The 10000-nt window shown below is 29.2% G+C and overlaps 3 non-coding genes across 3 annotated transcripts; all 3 read right to left on the bottom strand.

Moving 5' to 3' along the window:
- Positions 1-25: 25 nt before the first annotated feature.
- On the bottom strand, positions 26-1833 carry LOC145846521 (small subunit ribosomal RNA). The gene has a single exon (XR_014370810.1). It is a non-coding gene; the product is annotated as a small subunit ribosomal RNA (ribosomal RNA).
- A 4119-nt stretch (positions 1834-5952) lies between these two features.
- On the bottom strand, positions 5953-6071 carry LOC145846523 (5S ribosomal RNA). The gene has a single exon (XR_014370813.1). It is a non-coding gene; the product is annotated as a 5S ribosomal RNA (ribosomal RNA).
- A 2855-nt stretch (positions 6072-8926) lies between these two features.
- Positions 8927-9045, bottom strand: LOC145846501 (5S ribosomal RNA). Its single transcript, XR_014370791.1, has one exon. It is a non-coding gene; the product is annotated as a 5S ribosomal RNA (ribosomal RNA).
- Positions 9046-10000: the final 955 nt, after the last annotated feature.

The raw sequence follows: 10000 nt of genomic DNA, 5'->3' as shown, positions 1-10000 counted from the left end.
CGCTTGAAATCAAATTTCGATTCGTTAATGATCCTTCCGCAGGTTCACCTACGGAAACCTTGTTACGACTTTTACTTCCTCTAAATGATCAAGTTCGATCGTCTTTTCGAACACCGGCGAGTGCGTTGCCGCACGTACCAGGCTCAATCGGAGGACCTCACTAAACCATTCAATCGGTAGTAGCGACGGGCGGTGTGTACAAAGGGCAGGGACGTAATCAACGCAAGCTAATGACTCGCGCTTACTGGGAATTCCTCGTTCAAGGGAAACAATTGCAAGTCCCTATCCCTAGCACGACCGGGGTTCAACGGATTACCCGGACCTTTCGGCCTAGGGAACACACGATGATCCGGTCAGTGTAGCGCGCGTGCGGCCCCGAACATCTAAGGGCATCACAGACCTGTTATTGCTCAATCTCGTGTGGCTAAACGCCACTAGTCCCTCTAAGAAGTTGTCTCCGACCCAATGGGTCGAGCAGCTATTTAGCAAGTAAGAGTCTCGTTCGTTATCGGAATTAACCAGACAAATCGCTCCACCAACTAAGAACGGCCATGCACCACCACCCACAGAATCAAGAAAGAGCTCTCAATCTGTCAATCCTCGCTGTGTCCGGGCCGGGTGAGATTTCCCGTGTTGAGTCAAATTAAGCCGCAGGCTCCACTCCTGGTGGTGCCCTTCCGTCAATTCCTTTAAGTTTCAGCTTTGCAACCATACTTCCCCCGGAACCCAAAGACTTTGGTTTCCCGGAAGCTGCCGGACAGTTCTTAAGTTCGACACTGCCCGATCGCTAGTCGGCATCGTTTAAGGTCAGAACTAGGACGGTATCTGATCGTCTTCGAACCTCTGACTTTCGCTCTTGATTAAAGAAAACATTCTTGGCAAATGCTTTCGCAGTCGTTCGTCTTGCGCCGATCCAAGAATTTCACCTCTAACGGCACAGTACGGATGCCCCCGTCCGTTCCTATTAATCATTACCTCGTGCTCCGAAAACCAACAAAATAGAACCGAGGTCCTATTCCATTATTCCATGCAACATTATACAAGCGTAAAGCCTGCTTTGAACACTCTAATTTTTTCAAGGTAAACTTGCCGGACCACCGCAACACTCAGTTAAGAGCACCGCGAAGGCACCGACCAACAAGAACAACGAGGCCAGTGCTAGCCTTTCGACCGACCAACCTCGCCGTCCCTATATCCAACTACGAGCTTTTCAACCGCAACAACTTAAATATACACTTTTGGAGCTGGAATTACCGCGGCTGCTGGCACCAGACTTGCCCTCCAATGGATACTCGTTAAAAAGTTTAAAGTGTACTCATTCCAATTGCAGGACCTCGTACGAGGTCTGCATTGTTATTTTTCGTCACTACCTCCCCGAGCCGGGAATGGGTAATTTGCGCGCCTGCTGCCTTCCTTGGATGTGGTAGCCGTTTCTCAGGCTCCCTCTCCGGAATCGAACCCTGATTCTCCGTCACCCGTTACAACCTCGGTAGGCCGATACCGTACCGACGATAGTTGATAGGGCAGTTGCTTTAATGAGATGTCGCCAGCACTAGGCCGTGCGATCCGCAAGCTTATCCAGAGTCACCATTGTAACGACCCGAAAGCCGGTTAGTTTTGGTCTGATAAATGCGCGCCTCACGTCAGTTCGGCGCTTTACGCATGTATTAGCTCTAGAATTGCCACAGTTATCCATGTAAAAGCGTACAATCAAATGAACCATAACTGATTTAATGAGCCATTCGCAGTTTCACTGTACGTGAGCTCGTACTTACACTTGCATGGCTTAATCTTTGAGACAAGCATATGACTACTGGCAGGATCAACCAGATAACTATCCGAGGGCGTTTAAACCCGTTGCTCGACTGAGCGTTTTTACTGTATAAATACAGACCTTTTCTATCACTCGGCTTAAAAGCCTTGCGAACGTTACTGAAAGTCGGCGCCGGCCTTTTGCTGTTTAAAGCGCCAGCCCGCGTCGACTGCAGCATGCAGCTATACAACTGACTGTTCTTTCTCCCGACCAACCGTTTGCCTTCTGCCGGTTAACTCGTCAGCAGCAACACGCCATCTGTCTGCTGCAGTTACCCGCCTCGAGCCGTGCCTGCCTGCGTCGGCTACTCGTCTCGACGACTTCGCAAAGCTATAAGCCTACCGCCGCTGGACGCTTGTAGTTTTTCATACGCTGCTCCAATGCGTTTACATAGCACGTTCGCCGCCGCTGCAATAGCCGCGCCTCGGGTGCTAAACAGTAATGCTTTAAGCCCGCTTTCTCGTCAAGTCGACCGAACGCACAAACACGTCTCTCTCACTAGTGTAAAGTAATGCATACGTGTATGATGCTCAAATGTTGCTGTTGAACTTTTTTTGCCGATTTTTTCCGATTTTTTTCAATTTCTTTGTTTCTTTTCGATTATTTTAATGTTTTAAGCTTATTTATGCTACGTTTAAATGTTTTAATACTTTTTTATACTTTATTTAATATGTTTAAAAGAAATAAATAAATAAAAATATGTATAAACTACTTTTTTTAATGTTTTAAATATATATATTTATTATAAATAAACTTTATTTGTATTATTTTTTATTTAAGCGTACTTTTTAAATCTTTATATTTGTTTTATCGTTTTAAGCACATTGCGATAAGTATAATAAACAAAAAATTGAATAAAAATAATAATAATAAAAAAAAAAAAAAAAAACATAAGCTTATTTTATATGTTTTATTTTATTTTTATTTAAACTTACTTTTCAAACCTTAATACTCGTTTTATTTTTTTAAGCAGATTGCGATAAATATAATAAACAAACAATTAAATGAAAATAAAATAAAAAAATCAAACATAAGCTTATTTTATATGTTACATTTTATCTTTATTTAAACTTACTTTTTAATATAGTTGTTTTATTTTTTAAGCACATCGCGATAGATATAATAAACAAACAATGAAATAAAAATAATAATAATAATAATAATAATAATAATAATAATAATAATAATAATAATAAATCATAAGCTTATTTTGTATGTTTCATTTTATTTTATTTAAAACTTACAATTTAAACCTTTGTATTTGTTCTATTCTTTTAAGCACATCGCGATAAATATAATAAGCAAACAATTTAATAAAAGTAAAATAAAAAAATCAAACATAAGCTTATTTTATATGTTTCATTTTATCTTTATTTAAACTTACTTTTTAAACCTTTATAGTTGTTTTATTTTTTAAGCACATCGCGATAGATATATTAAACAAACAATGAAATAAAAATAATAATAATAATAATAATAATAATAAAAAATCATAAGCTTATTTTGTATGTTTCATTTTATTTTATTTAAAACTTACAATTTAAACCTTTGTATTTGTTCTATTCTTTTAAGCACATCGCGATAAATATAATAAGCAAACAATTTAATAAAAGTAAAATAAAAAAATCAAACATAAGCTTATTTTATATGTTTCATTTTATCTTTATTTAAACTTACTTTTTAAACCTTTATAGTTGTTTTATTTTTTAAGCACATCGCGATAGATATATTAAACAAACAATGAAATAAAAATAATAATAATAATAATAATAATAATAAAAAATCATAAGCTTATTTTGTATGTTTCATTTTATTTTATTTAAAACTTACAATTTAAACCTTTGTATTTGTTCTATTCTTTTAAGCACATCGCGATAAATATAACAAGCAAACAATTAAATAATAATAATAATAATAATAAAAAAATCATAAACTTATTTTATATGTTTCATTTTATTTTTATTTAAACTTACTTTTTTAACCTTTATAGTTGTTTTATTTTTTAAGCACATGGCGATAAATATAATAAGCAAACAATTAAATAAAAATAATAACAAATAAATAAAACAATACGGCTAAACTATAAAAAGAAAACTAAATAACTGATAAATACTTGTAAAACATTATTTGAAAAATGTATTTTGAAACACAACACGATTGATTTATAAATAATAATATATTTTTAATTTGTGTAGTTCATTTAAAGTAGTCTCCCTTTTTGCTTCTGGTTTTATTAGAGTTATATATAACAATAAATGGTGTAGTTTATTTAAAGTAGTCTCCCTTTTTGCTTCTGGTTTAATTAAAGTTATATAACACATACTATAGTAAGTTAAATAAACTATAGTAACTTTATAAAACTACTTTACAAAATACATTTGTATAATTTAATAACTTTAAAATAACTATCAAGAATAAAATAGAATAGCTTTAAGTTTAGTATACAATTGGTATGTAAATTGTGTAGTTTATTGAAAGTAGTCTCCTTATTTGCTTCTGGTTTTACTTGAGTTACATAACGTTAAATAAACATACTTAATAAACGTAACCATCAATACTGTCATTTTAATAAAACTAAGTACAAATACATTGAATTAACATAGAACTTTAAAAAGCCTTCGCTAGTATCTGTTGGTAACAGTAAATAACCTATTATGACTCACAATACAAGAGTGCGAAATTTATTTTTCATTTGATTTTTCAGGTATTTATTTATTTGTGGAAATAAACTTTTTTATTACATTAGAAACTAATTGAATTTTTCCTATAACTATACCTATTATTATATTTAGTATGCTTAAAAGTAATAAAATGACACGTCGCGATTATATAATAAACAAACAATCAAACAAACAAAGAAATAAAAAAAAAAAACTATTTTTTTAAACTTATATTTCAACTATATGTCTTATTTTATTTTCATTTAAACTTACTTTAAACCTCTGTATTTGTTATATATATTTCAACACAATACGATTAAACTATAAGACAAACAACAAAATAAAATAATCACATTAATAAATACACTAAGCAAATAGCTAGAATAAATATAAACAGTTCACAATATATACAATATATTTCTTCCATTTTTAAGTTACTTGTTAAACATATTTATTTAAAAATGTTTCTTTAGAATATAAAACTAACAGTTCTACAAATAAAGAAATTAAAAAGCCAATACACATAACACTAACTTTTCATAAATTAGATATGCAAATATGAACAAATAATAACTAAATTCTAAAGCTTTTGTAAACTGTGAACTTATAAACTTATAATAATAATTGCATATTCACTATTCACAATAGCTTTTTATTTAGTACACAACTGGTCTGTAAATTGTGTAGTTTATTGAAAGTATAATCCCGTTTTGCTTCTGGTTTAAATAAAGTTATACAACACATACTAAAGTAAATTAAATAAAGTAATTCACTACTATCGTATTAAATAAAACCAATTTACAAAATACATTAATTTAAATTAAAGTGAACTTTGAACTTATAATAATAATTGCATATTCACTATTCAGAATTTCTTTAAATTTAGTACACAACTGGTCTGTAAATTGTGTTGGTTCTATTCAAGTACTCTCCTTGTTTGTTTTGTTTTAGTTGTATTTATTTTTAGATACTAGCACATTCAATACACATAATAAAGTAAACCAAATAAACTCTATTAATTTAAACTAAGTACAAATACATTAAGTTAATACAAAACTTTAAAAAGCTTTTGCTAGTATCTGTTGGTAACAGTAAATAACTTATTATGACTCACAATACAAAAGTGCAAAATTTATTTTCGTTTGATTTTTCAAGTAGCCACGCTTTTATTTGTTTTTGGACAAAAAGACTTTAAAGTTTTAGTATAAAAGACTAATTGTATTAATTTTAACTCAGAAAATTGTACTCTACAAGATGGTGCCATTATTTTTTCGATATCTCAAACTGGTCAAACCACTTTTTTAGCGCTCTAATTGGTTTAAACAGCAAATAACGTTATCTGATTGGCTTACGTTTTTATTTGCTAATAACTAGAATTTACTTTTCTTTTAAGCGTTAAAGAAATGTAAATAAACGAGTAATAAGTATAAATAGGTCAGAAAGAAAAATAGTACAAAAAAGATGAATTCAAAAAGCAAAGGCCTACGGCACGTGGTATTCCCAAGCGGTCACCCATCTAAGTACTAACCACGCCCGACACTGCTTAACTTCCCAGATCGGACGAGATGGGGTGTGCTCAGTGTGGTATGGTCGTAGGCGTTTGAAGGCGTTTACAAGCCTTTATAAACCCTTCGGTTTATTTAAAAAACCTATTTGCACTTGATTTACAATCAATTTGATATTTTAAAATTATTCCTTATAAAATTTTAACCTGAATTAACTTTTTTTTGTTTTTTTAATCAACAGTTACTCCCAAACTGTACTAAAACTGTATTGTAACTGTACAAAAGTGTTTGTTTAAATAATTGTTATCTATAAATTACCTAAGACCAGGAAAAGTAGAAGTAAAGTTTATTGAATTATTAAATAAATAAAATAAAATCGTAAAATAAAATAATACAATATGTTTACAATTTGTCATTGATCTATCCATTTATGTTATTGCATTACAAATACAAACATTGCATACATTCAAGAGTATTATTCATCAATCTTTTCAATATAATAAGTTTTAAATTTATATTTATTTTTAAATAATTCCTGACATTTTAGATTACCTGAGATTTTTTTTTTAATTAAATTAATTTTAGTAATTAAATACTTGACGTTCTATTTTGTTTAATTTGATAACTCAACCATGTTTATTTTTTTTACTAATTTAAAAGAACTATTAAACTAAAAGACATTACATACAGCTTCTAAAAGTTTTAAACACCTTAAAAAATATTATTATTTTAAAGATATATTAAAGAACTAAACAGATATTACTCCTAAAAAATCTTGTTAATAATATATAAAAAGTACTCAAAGTCAGACTCGGAAATATATATACTATGTATATAAATATGTATATCTTACTTGAAGTTCACTGTAATTGACACTGTATAACAAAATTATAAAAATCAACCTATTTATATAGCAAAATATTTCTTTATCTTTGTCGTGGCGCGGTGGGTCAGTGGTCTTATCAGCTGACTCATAAGCAGAAGGTTGTAAGATCGAATCCCGCTAGTCGTCACGAAACACCACTATCGTTCAATGTTCGGGCTTCAAATTCTTTGAGATTATACTGTACTATTTATCTATCTAACTAATCTATCTAACAAATGTTGTTCAATCTAGGTTGTGGGTACTTGGGTCGAGTAATGCCTTTGACTTACAATCTGTTGTGGATTGACAATATTCCTCTATCTATCAATAAACAAATCTATCTAATAAATGTTGTTCAATCTAGGTTGTGGGTACTTGGGTCGAGTAATGCCTTTGACCTACAATCTGTTGTTGATTGTCAACATTCCTCTATCTATCAATAATGATTATATTCAATAATAAATGTTGATTAATTCAGTTGTAAGAAAACCAGTGCGCTGGTTAGGTTGGGTAAGGCCTTCGACTTACAATCTTGGGGATTATCAACGTTCATCACAAGTACAGTAACGATCTCATTGAATTTCCAGTTGGAACATTGGATTGTAGTGGTGGCCTACTTTGTAGGTTTTTTGCCTAGTTTGTTTTTTGCCTAGTTTGACAAACTATTGTATATATATTGTATAACTTTATTTGTATTATTTTTTATTTAAATTACTACTTATTATTAAAGAATTAAATTTTCTTAGAAAAAAAAACTATGTATTTTAACTAATGCTTATTTTATATGTTTTGTTTTATTTTTATTCTAACTTACTTTAAACCTCTGTATTTTTTATACAATACGATTGAACTATATAACAGAAAAATAATTAAATAATCAAACTATTGAATAAGCAGTTAATTAGTGTGTTTTTTTATGCTTCTTTCATTTTTAACTTACTTGTTAACCATATTTCTTTTATTAAAGTATAAAACTAACAGTTACTAAAATAAAATAATCATAAAGTCAATACACAAAACACTAACTTTTTATAATTTAAATATGCAAACATGAATATAGTTATGAATCTATTATTTATTCAAATAGAATTATTCAAAGCTTATAATTATAAAGCTTTTGTATAATGTTTCAATTACAGTGAACTTTAAGTAAGATAAGTTTTTTTTTTTGTAATAACTACAAAATTGGTATTTTAGTTTATTATTAGTAACTAAATACTTATATTTATTATATTTAAAAAAAAACATCTATACTAACTCTAATTTCAAAGCATATTAAAACATACAAATTTTACCAACTAAATATTTATTTTTATTTTAATTATTATAACTTTCAAACATAAGCTTGTATACCTTATATACCTATATACCTCATATAGTAGGCTTGACATAACATAACATTATTTAATTCTTTTTGTTTGAAATAAACTCATTTAGTTATTAGTAAATTACAACATAAATGCTTATAACAATATAACTAAGATTTAGCTTTTGAGTTAGTAAACTTTGATAGTTTTCTTTTAATAGTTTAATAGTCCTTATTTAAGTTCAAACAAAATTGCTATATATTTAATACACATACAAAAGTAAACTAAGTAAACGTAATTCAATAGTTTCTATTAAGTAAAAGTAATTACAAATACATTAAGTTAATACAAAACTTTAAAAAGCTTTTGCTAGTATCTGTTGGTAACAGTAAATAACTTATTATGACTCACAATACAAAAGTGCAAAATTTATTTTCGTTTGATTTTTCAAGTAGCCACGCTTTTATTTGTTTTTGGACAAAAAAACTTTTAAGTTTTAGTATAAAAGACTAATTGTATTAATTTTAACTCAGAAAATTGTACTCTACAAGATGGTGCCATTATTTTTTCGATATCTCAAACTGGTCAAACCACTTTTTTAGCGCTCTAATTGGTTTAAACAGCAAATAACGTTATCTGATTGGCTTACGTTTTTATTTGCTAATAACTAGAATTTACTTTTCTTTTAAGCGTTAAAGAAATGTAAATAAACGAGTAATAAGTATAAATAGGTCAGAAAGAAAAATAGTACAAAAAAGATGAATTCAAAAAGCAAAAGCCTACGGCACGTGGTATTCCCAAGCGGTCACCCATCTAAGTACTAACCACGCCCGACACTGCTTAACTTCCCAGATCGGACGAGATGGGGTGTGCTCAGTGTGGTATGGTCGTAGGCGTTTGAAAGCGTTTACAAGCCTTTATAAACCCTTCGGTTTGTTTAAAAAACCTATTTGCACTTGATTTACAATCAATTTGATATTTTAAAATTAATCCTTATAAAATTTTAACTTGATGTAAGTATTTTTTTTATTAAAACCTTTTTTTTTGGTGTTTTAATTACGATTACTCCCTGTAACTTTATTTAAGACTTCGTTTAAAAGATTGTTAACTATATTCTATATTAAATACTATGATTAGAAGTAAAGTTTATTAAGTGATTAAACTAAATAAAAAATAATGTTAAAATAAACATGTTGTGTTTAGTTTGTTTTACTATTTCTCATTGTTCTATTTATAGATGGTTTTGTTTTACTTCAAGAATATTTATAGCTAGTTTCTAAAGAATATCTCATACTACATCAGATTTTACGATTAACTTAATTTTAGGTAATAAAATATTTGACGTTTAATTTAATAACTCAACTATGTTTATGTTATAAAATAATAGTATATAATACACATACATTATAATATAATAATATGTATAACTAGTTGTTTTACTTTAAAATGAATAATTAAGTGGAAGAATTAAAAGAACTCACATTTTTGAAGAGAGCGTGGAAAACCAGAATAGTCTTTTAAAACATTTATTAAATTATCGATAAATATAGAATACAATAGAATTAAACATATAAACGTAACTGTGGTTGCTTAGAAACTAAACAAGAAATTTTTTAATAAAAATATAAAATAGTTATTATATAGAATTAAAATAAAATAAAAGTAATATAAATTATATTTTTAAACTAAATAACAATTCACGAGCAATATTAGCGCAATGTCAGAGTATGAGTTTATAATAAAGGAATTGCTTCCTTGATGTTGATACTTACCTTATTCAAATAGAATACATTTTCAGCAATCAGGCTTGTGTTTATCTTAGCGCGCGTAACACAACGTTTGTGGGTTTT

Source organism: Thalia democratica, unplaced genomic scaffold (genome assembly GCF_965202585.1).
Source record: "Thalia democratica unplaced genomic scaffold, ktThaDemo2.hap1.1 HAP1_SCAFFOLD_483, whole genome shotgun sequence".
Taxonomy (NCBI): Eukaryota; Metazoa; Chordata; class Thaliacea; order Salpida; family Salpidae; genus Thalia; species Thalia democratica.
The sequence above is the reverse complement of the archived record's forward strand: the minus strand, read 5'-3'. Positions and strand labels throughout refer to the sequence as shown.